Consider the following 16,558-nt stretch of genomic DNA (forward strand, 5'->3'; position numbering starts at 1 on the left):
AGGACGTTGTCCGGCCCGCTTGTAAAGTTGTAAATACTTAAGATTCGGATTTTAGAATGCCCGTTTTCATGTTGCTGGTGAAATTAGCTGTTAGGTGATGATTTTGACGAATACATTTTTAATAGCCTTCATTTGATTCTTTTAATTGTTTTTTAATTATTGATTTAATTGTATTTTATTATGTATGTAGTTTATAATCTCAAAGATATGAGCGCCGATTAGACGTGCGCGCCGCCGCCATAAGGAGTACGCGCGCCGCCGCCGCCGCCGGTAGTTTAAAATTCGCGCCGAATATTTTTTTATAAGACAGTATTATGCAGCGTTAAAATATGTAATAGGTAGGTCCGATAAGAAATAGTTGAAAATTATTGCGGGCGCCACTTCCTACGTAACTCTCACATTTTTGACGTAAAATACTTACTTAAAAATGGCAATAATTACGTACTTACGGAATTTTTCTGGTTATATAATTGAATTTCTACTATTTTATGTCGCACCAACACCATACTAAGTCATTATTTGTCTTATTACAACGTAATGAACCAAATAGATAAAAAAATATTATTACGGATTTTTTTTCCTGTGCGTTCATCAAGACATCAAGAGACAGACCCGATTTCATTTAAGAAAGTTCTTACGAAAATATTGATAAAATTACATGCATTATTGTATACCATTGTTCAGATGTTGCTGCATCCTACGATACCCCGCTAAGTTTGATTTAATGTTAATAAAATGACGCCAATGACTGGTAAAATTTTACCACCTACGAGCTATAAACTTTTTGGAAAAATATAAAAATAGTAGGTTTTACTTTAGTTCATAACATAAGTTGACATTATCAGTAAGTGTATTTGTAATTAAAAGCAATTATTCTATACTAGCTGTGCCCGCGGCTCCGCCCGCGTGGAATTCGGTTTGTGTCAGTAAGCTGCTAAATATATAAAAAATTGTAAATTACATTACGCTGTATTTTTTTATTCAAAAAATTATAACATTTATAATTTCCTGCATGATAATTTCTTAAAATAATTCTATCTTATTGTTTCATACTTCAAGCGGCGGCACGCTTGTTAACCACTGTCGTGGTAAGTAGGTACAAGCAAAAAAGCCTTTCCTGGTATTTTTTCGGATCAGTTTAAAATTATTGTTCTTCTGTTTTTCTAGCTACTGTGGCATTTATCGATTTATAAGGAGGAAAATGGCAGTTTGCCCGAAAAATATTGTCAAATTATCCAATTTAATCGTCGAGTCCCTTATATTTTTCGGTATTTTATACATTGTTAGGATTGTTCCGAAGTTTTTGCTATGTTTGGTTGGCTTAATTAAAATGTCCCACGCTTTTGTCTTTATTAATAAATGTCTAAAAATGTCCGCTATTCGAATTTGTTTCTCAGTGTTTTATGCCAATGCTGACATTTTGATAGAACATTGATATGACGGATTTATAGGTAAATCACATATTTTCGCGATGAATATCATATGGGTTGGAGGCGAAAATCGTCAGAAATTGATATGTCAGATCATCTTTCGGTCGGATTCGAACGCAAATTAGATCTGTGTAGACGTATTATGGATGACTTTAATTCATGTGATAAAATAAGTGTTGCTGTTTAGGATTCCGTGTCCAAAATGTAAAAACGGGACCCTATTACGAAGACTTCGCTGTCCGTCTAACCGTCTGTCCGGTCGTCTGTCTGTCACCAGGCTGTAACTCATGAACCGTGATATCTAGACAGTTGAAATTTTCTCAGATGATGTATTTTTACTGCCGCTATAACAATAAATACTAAAAAGAGACTCTCGCTAGGTGGTTGGATCAAGGGACAGATGCAGAAGGCGGTGATCTTGGACACGGCGCGGATAGTACGTCGGTTCCTCTCTCTGCAGCCCTGACCACCGGTAGCTTGGGCCTTGCCCCGCTGCTGGCGGCACCCTAGGTTAGGTTTTTTATAATGTGTTTATATGTATTTTTATTGTTTTGTAAGTGTTTTTATATTTTACTTTTATATTCATATTATAAAAATACCTAACCTAAGACGATAAATAAATAAAGAGAATAATACTAAAAACAAAATAAAATGAATATTTAAGTGGGGCTCGCATACAACAAACGCACTTGGCCAGTTTTTAACACCTCGCTGTTGAAAGAGACAGACACGTGGTTCGCGGTAGGCCCTCAGCTTAATTTGCCGGGGATCGTATTTATTTTCTCAACCGATATTAGGATTTTTTTTTAAAAAGGCGGAGGCTTGATAGGTGGAGATCGCGCGGTTTAAATCTAGTAGAGAAAATAATTATAATATTGCGAAACAATGTCAAGCACGATTGTAAACAATTTTAATTAAATAGTCGGTCGGTGTCACAATGCAATAATTTGCAGAAGCCGCGCTATTCAGATTATTTTGCGGTGTTTGCTAACCAGTTAAACTTGGGGCCGTTGAAGCCGCGTTTTCTCGATAATATCTAACGGTTTTAGTTCACTTTTCTTAATAATAAACAAACATTGAAGTGATAAATAGATTAGATCGCTTTTGCCTAGCTGTCGGCTACTAAACTAGTACTCAAAACATGTGCAGAGCATGCATGGAAGCAAAGAAATCAACAAAATATATTCTCCTAGAGTGTAAACAGGTAGAACAGGAGCAGAGAGCCTACCGCGAACCACGTTCGTCGTGTTGCCTCTCTGTTCCACTTGTGAATTCGTACGTAAGTTGACAGGGAGGCAACACGTCGAACGTGCTTCGCGGTAGGCCCCTGACACCGAGGGACTCTGAGCACACTAAAGGAGGCAGTTAGCAACCTGAAAACGATTGCTCGGTTTCGTGGAGGAGCTAAGGTGGTTAGAATAGCGCTACCTCATTTTCACGCATAATAGGGACAATGGTTGTCGATTTGCGGATAATAACTAAGTACAACCACAGAATAAATAATAGTACTAGGCACAGAAGACTCATTCTCTAACAAAACGCGTCTGTCACGATCAGCACAGATCCATATCTGTGTAACGGTGCGTGTAACGAAGCGTTACACTATCGACCTTCATACTATTTCTGGCACCATACAAATTCTAAATTCCTTTTTGAAATTCAAATCCTATTCCAAATTCCATTCAATGATTTTTATTTTCAGTTCGATCACATACTTTGATCGATAAACATCATTTTATCTAACGGACTGTACTTCCCAAGTTTCTAAACACGACCGTTTAAGTGTGATTTTTATTAGTAAACGTAATAATTCATAAGTGCGTGCAGTTCAGTATAGTGCTCGTTTTGTGGCCCTGCACACCTTCCAGATATATATCTACATCATCACCAAGGCACATATTGTAAGTTATTTGATTTCTAACCTTCTGAATTACGAAAGTATTTTTATACATACCTATCTGTTAACACGTAACCTGTATTGTTACAGGTGCCTTTTTATTTAAATAATAAATACCCCTCATCGCTCTGGATCCTGCCTTTTCATTCCCATCATCCCCGTGAGGCTCCTCTACCTGCCCCCTCACACTGGCGCCATCAACGTGCTCAAACCCGGACCTGACAAGACACCCACCCGCCCTACGACGCTGAGCAGCCCGTTCCAGTACCTCCGTGCCAGCACCTGCTCCTACCCAACAACCGCAACCAGCTGTTCCAGTCCTACATTTTTCCTTTTTCTAACAATTTTTTTTTTATATTGTTTGTAATTGCTAGCTTTAAGATCTTTTCAAAATTCTAAAAGGTTATAGTCGACCCAACTCAAATTTTCGCAATATCTCTCGGCCTAACATCATTTTATTTAATTTTCTATTTTACAACCAACCTTTTATCTAATCCTCAACCGTTTAACCAAAATTCCCCCCTTAAATAACCAATTACATATACATCTATCATCATTCATCATCTTATACCAATTTATCTATATCTATTTTCTAATCCCTATTATGCCAGCGTCCTACGCTTTTTGTCGCGCCACGTAACAAAACTCTTAACATAGTGATTACACAAAACATCTATCACATACAATTACACAATCCAAGATTTCCACTGAAATCTCACAAATTGGTTTCAATCCTAAGTGTTTTTAAAACTCCTTGGAGTCACTGAAGTGCGAACCAATCCTGACTTACGGCAGTACTGTTGGAGATAATCCGATAGCTTATCCTTCACCCGATTAAATAAATATACACAACTAAGCCTAATATCACAATAAACTTCTCCTTTCGATTCAATAAAAAATAAAATTTAATAACTACATATTTTATTTATATTGATAACATCAGTTAGGTATTCTCTTCGTGATAGGTATCCACTTTAATAAACAATGAATCCAGCACTATTAAATAAACCTGAACTCATCTATGAGCTCAAACTCAGGAACATTCAGTTCCCAGCCACCGCGCAGGCTGATGATTTAAGACAGCTCCTCACTCCAAATTTATTCGCGGACCCGTGTTCGAATCTCTCCAGCCCATATGATCTTGAACAGGATATCACCGAAATTAGCAGATGCCTCACAATAGTTTCTTCTCAGCTACAGCTTGCGACCACCAACCAAGCGAAGCACGATAGAATAGCGGTTTTCTTATTTCATTTATATAACAGAATAGAACGTCTCCATATTACCACTGAATTATCTCCAGAAATTATTGACAACTATTCGAAAATATGCGAATTTTTGTCAAAATGTCAAACAAAATTTAACATGTCACAACCGTCAACAACAACGTCAACTTACGCGTCAGCAACCTCTTTGATAGATGATTCCACAAATTTAGACCTACTTGCTCGAAAATTAACCAACCTCTCTGAAGCAAAACCAAGCGATTTTAAAAAATTCAACTATAAAGGCGATAGTTGCCCTTATGATTTTATTCGAAACATCGAAGAGTTTGCAATTGCGCGTAACATTGACGACAAACGCTTACACAAATATATATACGATTTTTTATCAGGCACTCCTTTAGATTGGTATAGGTCGAAGAAAACAACCCTTACAGATTGGAAATCATTTAAAACCCACTTCTTAAAAGATTTCGAATTGCATGACCATGACCACAACTTACTACAAAATATACATTCCCGTAAACAAAAACAACATGAACGAATAATAATGTATTTTTCAGCCATGGAAGCCCTCTTTTCCAAATTACATGAACCCCTTTCTGAAAAACAAAAAATAGATATCCTCCGTAGAAACATGAGCCCTTATTACAGTTCCAGATTAGTTCCTACAGATGTTACGTCTATAGACACATTATTCCAATCGTGCAAATGGTACGAAAGCTGTAATACTACCTCTACTTATAGCTCTAGCAACTATACCAACATTCAACAAGATTCTAACCATACCCCCCCTTCCCAACCGTACATACCACCATTCCCATTTAATAAACCGGTCCATACTGTAACAGCACCACCTTCTACGTTACGTTACTCCTGTCCGCGTTGCAGAACAAACGATCATTCTTTAGATATTTGTACAAGTAAAAATATAGTATGCTTCCGCTGTGGCAAACAAAATGTCACTTTTGCAAAATGTACAGTTTGCCATAAATTTCCAAAAAACGCATAAAGGAGAAAAGTAACTTAAATAAAACTACTGCTACAGAATGGAACCAATGGTTAGATACCATTAAATTATTTATGTCATCATACAATACTACATCAGCACTTTTCACTCAAGATCCATACGATGAACGACCTTATGTCAACATCCAGACAAATAATTTAACTTTATGTGGCCTCTTAGACAGTGGCAGTACTTTAACTATTTTCGGAAATAATTCCCATAAAATTCTCTTATCCCACAATTTTACCATAAATTACGACCATAAAGTCGTAGGCTCTGTAGCCGACGGCTACCCTATATACTCTATTGGTACAATTCAACTACCAATTTCGTACAAAAATATTGTGGCTATTATTACCGCTCATGTTATCCCTACTGTAAAGCAACCCTTGATTCTAGGCACAAATTTTTGGAGAAAATTCAATATAGCTCCCCACATATTACCTGACATAACGTCATATTCTGATAAACATATAGATACCCTAGTTATTTCCACCTGCGACCAACACATCACTAATTATGACAACCTTTCTGAAACTCAACAGTTAATTTCAGATACTATTATTGAAAAATTTAAAAATATTTCAACAGAAACCAAACCCTTAGGACGAACCCACCTCATTGAACATCACATAGATACCGGTGACCATCCACCAATCAAACAGCGATGCTATAGGCTTTCTCCAGAGAAACAAAAAGCTTTATGCAAAGAAGTTGATGAAATGCTAAAGCTTAATGTTATCGAACCCTGTGAAAGCCCATGGCTAAACCCTGTCATAGTCAATAACTCCTAAAAAAGATGGAACGTGGCGTTTTTGCATCGACAGCCGTAAACTAAATTCGATTACGCGCAAAGATGCCTACAAACTCCCACTCATTTCTGACATTTTAGATAATCTAAAAAATGCTAAATATCTATCATCGATAGACATAGCAAAAGCATTTTGGGAAATACCCCTACGCCCTTCTGATAGACCTAAAACTAGTTTCCATGTACCCTCAAAAGGCATGTACATGTTTCGCGTAATGCCTTTTGGATTGACTAATGCCCCTGCTACCCAACAACGCTTTATGGATGCGTTATTCCCTTCTGAAAACCTTGATAACTCAGTATTTACCTACTTAGATGATATTATCATCATAAGTAATACTTTCGATGAACACATCACTTTACTTAATAAAGTTTACCAAAGGCTAGTACAAGCCAACATTACTATAAACTTCCCCAAGTGTTCATTTTTCAAAAAAGAACTTAAATATCTTGGTTACATAGTTAATGAACACGGCTTTCAAACAGATCCTGACAAGGTTAAGGCAATACTTAACATCCCACCTCCCACAACTCCTCGAGAAGTTAAAAAGTTCCTAGGTACAGCAAGTTGGTATAGACGCTTTATCCCCGATTTCAGCACAAAGGTTGCACCACTAACTAAACTTACCTCCACTTCCAAAAAAGCACCACCATTTAAATGGACATCACTAGAAGACAATGCCTTTAAATCCATTAAAGAAGCTCTAGTCTCTACCCCTGTTCTTGCTTGCCCAGACTTCTCAAAACCCTTCGCAGTCCACTGTGATGCATCCAGCTTCGGCATCGGTGCCATGCTGACCCAAGAATTTGATGGCGTTGAGAAACCCATTGCTTATATGAGCAAATCCCTAACTGGTCCCCAAAGAAATTACTCAATTACAGAAAGAGAACTCTTAAGTGTCTTACTAGCCCTAGAACATTGGCGTTGCTATCTTGACAACGGCTTAAAGTTCACAATCTACACAGACCATTCCGCATTACAATGGTTTCTCCATCTAGATAATCCAACCGGACGTCTAGCCCGCTGGAGTATTCGTCTATCTACATTTAACTTCGAAATTAAACATAAACGTGGTAAAGATCATCTAATCCCTGACGCTTTATCACGCTTACCTTCAGTAGACGTTATTAACTACAATAGTTCTAATACCAATGACGACTGGTATAATAATATCTACGCTAAATGCAGTTCTAACCCCAACACCACTCCAGATTACATAATACATAATAATAAATTATACCGATACTCAAAAACCCCTTCGTTACTCCAATCTGAGTATAATTGGAAAGAAGTTATCCCACTAGAGTACAGAATACCCATTATCACAGAAAATCATTCCACCCCAACTTGCGCTCATTTCGGAACATTTAAAACATACAATAAAGTTAAATTGAAATATTTTTGGCCAGGAATGTACAAAGATATTTCAAATTTTATTGCCAAATGCGAGACTTGCTTAGCTTGCAAACACCAAACCCAACTAAAACTTGGCCTAATGGGTAAACCTAAGCAATGCTCTCGACCCTTTCAATGCATTTCAATAGATTTGATCGGCCCCTTGCCTACTACACTAAAACACAACAGATTCATCTTTGTCGTTACTTGCTGTTTTTCAAAATACTGCCTCCTCTTTGCGATTAAACGTGCTACGTCATCAGTAATCGTTCATATTCTAGAAAACCTAGTTTTCCTAGTGTACGGAATCCCACAGACCATAATTCTTGACCATGGTCCTCAATTCGTTAGTCAAGAGACAACGGATTTATTCCACTCCTATCAGATCCCAAAAATACACTATTGCGCAATTAAATGCGCCCAACCAAATCCCGTGGAGAGATATAATAAAGTTGTTACCACAGCAATATCCTCATTCATACAGGATGACCACAGGAATTGGGATATCAACCTACATAAGATACAATTTGCTATTAATACTTCCGTAAATGAAACAACAAATTATACTCCTTCTTTCCTTGTATTTGGTCGCGAATTAGTCACATGTGGATCAGCATACGATAAATCTGATCTCACAGATGATATTATATTCGCGCCCAGAGACGAATACGCTGATAATCTTGGTCTTCTCCAGCCTGTCTTCTCCGAAGTACAAGCCCGTCTTTGGAGAGCGCACCAAACCAATTCTTCATCGTATAATAAACATCACCAACATTTCGAATTCAACGAAAATGACATCGTCTGGAAACGAAATTACACAATTAGTAATTCTCCTAAACACTATTCTGCTAAACTTGCACCCAAGTTTATTAAATGTTCTATCCTAAAAAAAATATCACCCTTAGTATATGTCCTACAAGACATGTCCGGCAAAATGCTCGGACGATGGCATATTAGAGACCTTAAACCTCTCCCCAAAATTCTAAAATAAATAATATACTGTTTTCCTTAATTAGATTCTTATTTGGCTCAAACTTAGCTACTTTTCTCCTAAGCTCCTAACTTGTAAAATATTGTATATAATGTTATACATTTATAATTATATCTCATCCCCATTATACATTTCGAACTCATTACATTTCGTACATACCTACTTAGTACGAATTTATACGTTCATTTATACTATTTAATTTATATAACGTTATATTACGTTCATATAACGTTATTCAAAGCTAACTCTACCAGAGTTAGAACAATACTTATTTATATATTTCTTCCCTTGACATAACGTTCATATTTACGTACTTAGGTACATACGTACCGTACAGTACATTTATTAATTCCATTAAGGAATTATCTTATGATATTTTGTAGTAATCCTACATTCCATACGGCATTATTTTTGTTGAATAAATTTCAACAATCGTACTCTTTGTAGGTACACATTATTGTAGATATTATATTTAGATTCATTAATATTCAGCGGGTGGTTACTGATTAATAAGCCTTAATACTAATGGAGAGCGATTTAATGAGTACGTCCTCTACTTAAAGGAGTACTCTATTGAAACTTATTTTGGTTAAACAATTAACCAAAATTTTATAAGATGATGTATGAATGACCTTTGGTATGCATGTTTAAATCGCCTCTCTTGTATGATAAACATTGTATATAACATCCCCACCTTCTAAATTTATCACTCATACCCATATTCATTACATTATATTTACATTACGGAAAAATCCTTTGGCCATAAGCCCCAGGATTTTCCCTTCCAGGGCGACCCCGGTAGTGTAACGGTGCGTGTAACGAAGCGTTACACTATCGACCTTCATACTATTTCTGGCACCATACAAATTCTAAATTCCTTTTTGAAATTCAAATCTTATTCCAAATTCCATTCAATGATTTTTATTTTCAGTTCGATCACATACTTTGATCGATAAACATCATTTTATCTAACGGACTGTACTTCCCAAGTTTCTAAACACGACCGTTTAAGTGTGATTTTTATTAGTAAACGTAATAATTCATAAGTGCGTGCAGTTCAGTATAGTGCTCGTTTTGTGGCCCTGCACACCTTCCAGATATATATCTACATCATCACCAAGGCACATATTGTAAGTTATTTGATTTCTAACCTTCTGAATTACGAAAGTATTTTTATACATACCTATCTGTTAACACGTAACCTGTATTGTTACAGGTGCCTTTTTATTTAAATAATAAATACCCCTCATCGCTCTGGATCCTGCCTTTTCATTCCCATCATCCCCGTGAGGCTCCTCTACCTGCCCCCTCACAATCTGTGCTGATCGTGACAGCCGCGCGTGGCGCTGTCGACAGCTAGCGGCCATCCGCTAGGTGGCGACAGCGCCACGCGCGGCTTATAGCAAACCCCAAAATTGGGGTCCAACGGATTGTACTTTTAGGTACCTGTAGCAAAGCGATGAAATCGCGGAGTGAGCCACGCCTGGTACAACTGAGCCTCAGACGGTATTAGATGACAGTTTCATGGCCGCACAGCGCAGAGATGCGTGAACGCAACAACCATGACCTATGCGGCGCGGGAGCCCGCTGTAGGCGCAATGCAATCTGGTCGTATATTCCTATTGGCTGAATTGGCTAACCACTGTAAAGCGACCTCTATATCAGTATACAAGTATAAGTAGTCGTAGAACGCTCTTATGATGGTTTGTCTAAGATTTTGAAATTGGAATGATACTTATGACATTACGGGTGTCATTACGCTGCTCATCGTATCGTGCACAAACCGGTTGCGATCTTTAACTCCTTGACAAACAAACAAGCAAACCATAGGTATAGTAGAACTATTGTCAGGTAAACTTTTTGGTTTGGACTGGTAGAGTGAAAAAAGTTTACGTGATATTAGCTCGGTTATATTATTTGTAGTACTTATATGCGACCTCCGTAGTAGTAAGTATATGCGGCCAGGAAATGGGGATTGCCAGCCAAGTGAGATATAAAGTCCCAGTGAAGCGAGGCCGCCTAACAACACAAGGCTGGCAACACTCCTATCCCGACCAAGGTTTGTATAGTTTTTCTCAAAATTCACGTGGAAATAGAACTTTTTCCTAACCTAAAAACAACCTGGTCGCTTCTTATTTTTTTATTAGCCCGTTATAGTGTTCTACTGCTGGGCAAAGGCCTCTTGATTTCCACAAAAGTATATTAACTATCGCAAACTCTTAAAGTTATCACTCATCAGCCTAGCAGACAGAGCAAATAAAATGAAAATGCCATAACGATATAATTTGCCGTTTAAAACGGCTCGTAAAATAGATTATTTCCGTCATTCCATCCCTTCGTGCGGCTTTTTCCCGAGCTGAATATCAAAACGCTCATGAATGTTTTACAGCTTTCCAGGCTGGAATCCAATAGCTGGACGGCCATCAAATATTGACTACTTTTTTGATCTATTTTGTGCGGCATGCCCTTTCCACACAATGACGCTGGGAAATTATTGATACCCTGGTGGAGTAGTGGCTACTCTGGCTAGTCTTTTGTCTTTTAACGACCCCTCAGGCCGCCAAACTTAATACTGTTAAGGGCATCTATAGGCGCGAAGTCCGTGGATATTTGTTTCTTCTAGTTTTTTTAATGTAAGTATGTAAGTATTTATCTCTATAACTGTCGTATTTAGGTCGAATTTAACGTACATTTAACTTATCATTTCAAATATTAAGAAAAAAAACTACTAATAAAAATCGGCCCAGTTTTCATCTTCTAGTTTCAAAATTAGTCGCGCAAATTTGAGAGATATTTTCAGATAGGTACATAGTATGAGTGATATGGAAGGCGAAGCAAGAATACTTCTTCCTAGGGCAAAGTCTACATAGTGTCCGGTACTGCGTACCTTTTATGTCAGAACATCATTGTTTTTCTAAGTGTACAGTAGCGGAAAAAAATCTATCATATTTGTGTTTTTATTAAATATTTCTATATGTGATCGACTAAACCTACCTTAACTATTATCATATGAAAGCTCTTTAAATGGAGAGTAAGTATAATCATATATTACATTCATATGATATCATAAAAGACACTCGTTTTGCACAAATTTATTTAAAAGTACCTAAAATAACTAAAACGCAAAGTATAGGTAAAAGTGGTTTATTAACAAAAAAAAACAACAAAAATAACAGATTCTTGACTGAAAATCAAAATATATGATTAGTACTTGGTACTGAAACCCTTTGCATCAAGAACAGCTTGGCATCTTCGGGGTAGTGATGCAATCAGCTTTGCGAGGAAAGAATTTGGAATGCGTTCCCATTCTTCCTTTAATTGCTCAAATCTTTCATTGATATTTCTTGCTTTTCTTGCACTCACACGACGTCCTAGCTCCTTCCATAGATTTTCTATCGGATTCAAGTCCGGACTTTGACTGGGCCATTCCAAATTCCTCACTCTACGTTTTTTGAACCACTGCTTAACAAGATTCGATGAATGTTTCGGGTCATTATCTTGTTGAAATATAAACGCCCTGCCGAAATTTTGGCGTGCCCAGGGAAGAAAAACATCTTGTAATATTTCTTCATATACTTCCTTTGTCATAATCCCGTTTATTCGATGTAACGGACCAACGCCACTTGCACTGAAACATCCCCATACCATAAGGGAGCCGCCGCCGTGCTTGACTGTAGGGAGCTGGTACTTGGGGTCATAGCGAGCATTGTTGTCGGGGCGTCGTACGTACGTAATTCCATCTGTTCCAAACTGTAAAAACTTGGATTCGTCGCTCCAAATTACCTTTTCCCACATTTCGGCAGTCCAAGAAAGATGTTCTTTCGCATATTTTTTTCTAGCTGTCCGATTCTTCTTGGAAATAAGTGGTTTCTTAGCAGGGCGACGAGCACGAAGTCCACCATCAATCAGACGATTTCTTATAGTACGTACGGTCACAGAAACTGAATATCCAGCCGATATTTCTCGCATAATGTCGCTCGCCGTGAATCGTGGATTGTCTCTGGCTAATCTCAAAATGTTGCGGTCAACCAAATGTGATGTGCAGCGTGGGCGACCAGGTTTGTTGGGCTTTTTTACACATCCGTGAAGCTTTTCGTGTTTTAAAACCTTCGATATAGTCGACTGATGAAGTTGAAATTGCTTAACCAGCGTCGATTGCGTTAAGCCATTTTTGTACCCCATTACAATTGCTTCTTTTATAGCTACTGATAAGTTTTTATTTCCACGAGGTCTCCCCATGACGGAACTGATAATACTTACAAATATTGTTACGAATTAACACGATATTCTGTTTTTTATCGACTTATATACTACAAGTGACGGACGTCATGTTCCAGAAATACGAATTCAAATAGATTTTTGAAATATGTACCGGCCTGTTAGCATATATTGGGCCTAGAATAAATCAATACAACCTATTTTGATTAGTTATCAACAAATTCAGTCCCTGGTTTCATCTATTTTGATATATTTTACAGAAAAATCACAATATGATAGATTTTTTCCGCTACTGTATGTGTATGCTGTTGTGATGAATAACTTGACCTTACATTACGTATGAAAGAACGGAAGGTAGAATTCGTTGTAACAAAGGAGATTTTTTATCGGACGGTCTTCCTAACGTTAATGAGCAAATTAGTCTTACTTTGTACGTGAAACCGCCAAAAAACCGGTGGTCCCTTTTTATACAGACTGTAGGTATGACAAGGATTAACAAAGAGTCTGAAAAATGCGTCATGACGTCTCTATTTATCGTCGAAATAAAGTCTTTCAGAGATATGTACATACTTAATTCACAGATCACGGAGAAGAGAGACAGTAGTAGACGGGGCATACTCGTACTCCTATATTTTCAGAAAAAGAAATGTTTTTAATTTCTAAAAACAATCAACTTTGGGTTATTTCTACTCAAAATCACGAGAACAATTGATTTAAAAAGGAAATAGTGTCCGATAAAATTGCCAGTTTAGTGACGCTGTTTCACATACATTTTGTATAGACGTTACAAAACTGACACCCACAATTGGTATGAAAAACTATAAAAAATATTATAAATTAAAAAAAAAATCACCGCTTTGGGCAAGATGAAATTGAGATCCGATCGCTCTTAACTAACCGAGCTACCGAAGTTTACCAGAAGCTTGCAAATTTTTCCATTCCTTCCTTTTGTTAGGGATGCCTCCCTCCCTATTAGGAAATCTGTGTTTTTTCCCATTCTCCCTCAATTCAAAAATGTTCAGTGTCTTTTGCAGGCGTAGGTAGCTTAAAATTCCAGTCAAATATGTTACAACACAATATACCAAATTACAACACAATCCTTTCAACACGTAAAAATGTAATCAATCCAAGAGGATAACCCGAAAACCGAGATACAAAGGCAATAAATATTTGATAGGAATCTCAACGGTCTCAAATATCGCGTAAATAACGTTGGACGGCAAATCGCACTATCTGAGGGCACATAAGGCCGATTCTGCTCTGACATAATCGAATTTAAACTGTGTTGAGTCATAATAACATTACGCTAATATTAGGGCTTTTCGCGTGACATGTTTAGGCAGTCTAGTACTCCATTTTTAGGGTTCCATACCCAAAGGGTAAAACGGGACCCTATTACTAAGACTTCGCTGTCCGTCCGTCCGTTCGTCCGTTCTGTCACCAGGCTGTATCTCACGAACCGTGATAGCTAGACAGTTGAAATTTTCACAGATGATGTATTTCTGTTGCCGCTATAACAACAAATACTAAAAACAGAATAAAATAAAGATTTAAATGGGGCTCCCATACAACAAACGTGATTATTGACCAAAGTTAAGCAACGTCGGGAGTGGCCAGTACTTGGATGGGTGACCGTTTTCTTTTTGCATTTTTTTCCGTTTTTTTTTTTGCTTTATGGTACGGAACCCTTCGTGCGCGAGTCCGACTCGCACTTGCCCGGTTTTTTAACATCAAACAAACATCAAACATCAACATTTATTCAGCAAATAGGCCACAAGGGCACTTTTACACGTCAACATTGAATTTACATAAAAGCAAAAATAATAACATCAACAATTTTATAAAATAAAACTAACAATTCAATCTAACGTATTACAATTACTAAGAGATGTATATGGTCTCTTAATGTCGAATTACATACAAAATACACAAAAAAAATCTATAATATTTAGAGGTGTCAGAACTATACGATTATATAGTTTATCAAGTTATCCTTAGAGATGTATAGGGTCTCCAAGAGTCAATATCCTGTATAATTAACATTAATACATTCATTAAGAGAAAAGAAACATACGAGAACAGAATGAGGCGTCTCACTGTAATTAATTAATAAAAATTAAGTTACTAAGTATAATAGCTCGTGTTAGCTTAAACAGACCACGCACTAACGGCTCGGCCTCGACATCGAGCGACTTGCGTCGGCGGCAGCGATAACCATAGGCCGCCGTTGCAAGTCTCTCGATGTTGTGGCCGAGCCGTAAAGGTCACTAGTCCATTTCCATTTCCAACGACAGCTGCACTACTGTTCATTTTACTATGGAAATTGACAATAACAGCGAGACGTTCAGTACCGGTAGTGCAGCTGCGGTTAGAAATGGAATGTTACCATAACAGTGCATGAGTAGCGATAGTCGCGCGCCGCGTACTGTCGCTCGCCTATGAGATAGCCGTTTGGAGGTAGTCTGACCAGTGTCCTGTCGTTGTAGATTGTTGTTTTAACAATTTGATATGGTTTTTGTCTTATTTTGATTGGAGTTCTCAAAATGCAATCGGGAGTCGTCTCTTAAAGCATCTTGCTCGCCTCATGCTGATGATGCAAATCAAGGTCATATCAAAGATGAAAACCTTGTCAAACCAAATTAATCTTGTAATAAGCAGAATATAGTGTTCAAGTCTTATCTATAATGCATAGAAATAAAGGAAAAGTGAAAAAAAAACAGTATAAACTAGAGATGCACCGGATATCCGGTTACTATCCGGTATCCGGCCTATCCGGCCATTATTTTACTATCCAGCCGGATACCGGATAGTGACCTTCTATCCGGCCGGATACCGGATAGTGACATTGCTTGATTTCGGAGTAAACAAATTGGATTTAAGAAACAGACACGGTCATAATCGTACTTGTTTATTATTTTAAAACAATTTAATCATTCCACTGACTTGCACGTGCACTCATTTCGAACCTAGAAATGAGTCCGCGCGAACGTTTATTAGGAAACAGGTCAAACCTGCAGAATGCGCACCTGAAAAACCGAAATGTAGGTATAGTTCCGCCGGCCGAATATCCGGCGGCCGGATACCGGATATTCGGCCAGTGTCCAGGCCGGATATCCGGTATCCGGTATCCGGCCAAACAACTATCCGTTGCATCTCTAGTATAAACCGTTCAAAGAAGTGTGATAGACGATTTGTATACTCTTACGGTAGATGTCGCAAGGTGCCTCCTAAGGTGAATATGAAAGATATGCTCTCATCCAATTCTTTATACAGAACCGGCCTCCATGTAATAAATTTGAGTGAGCGCCTCCCGTGGGGTTAATGCATAATATGGGAAATTCCGGCTCAAAGATGACTTTGAAGTCGGAAAGCGAAAGTCGATATGTAAAGTAAACTGCGATATAACATATACAGGTTAAAGAAAACCTTCTTTAGATTCCTCATAAAATACCTTCTACCTATACCTATTAAATTCCTTAATATTAATACACCTTCTTCTACGTATTAAAGGGAACCTAATATTATAGACGTAATTATTTTATACTTACGTCCTTTAGCTTTTCTAATCCCGAACGTTATTTAG

The 16,558-nt window shown here is 37.6% G+C and overlaps 1 protein-coding gene across 2 annotated transcripts in view; it reads left to right on the forward strand.

Moving 5' to 3' along the window:
• The window catches only part of LOC134670394 (putative polypeptide N-acetylgalactosaminyltransferase 9), a 280,035-nt gene that overhangs the window by 240,904 nt on the left and 22,573 nt on the right, over window positions 1-16,558 (forward strand). The window lies entirely within an intron of this gene.

The sequence above is a fragment of the Cydia fagiglandana genome, chromosome 13 (assembly GCF_963556715.1).
Source record: "Cydia fagiglandana chromosome 13, ilCydFagi1.1, whole genome shotgun sequence".
In the NCBI taxonomy this organism is placed as follows: Eukaryota; Metazoa; Arthropoda; class Insecta; order Lepidoptera; family Tortricidae; genus Cydia; species Cydia fagiglandana.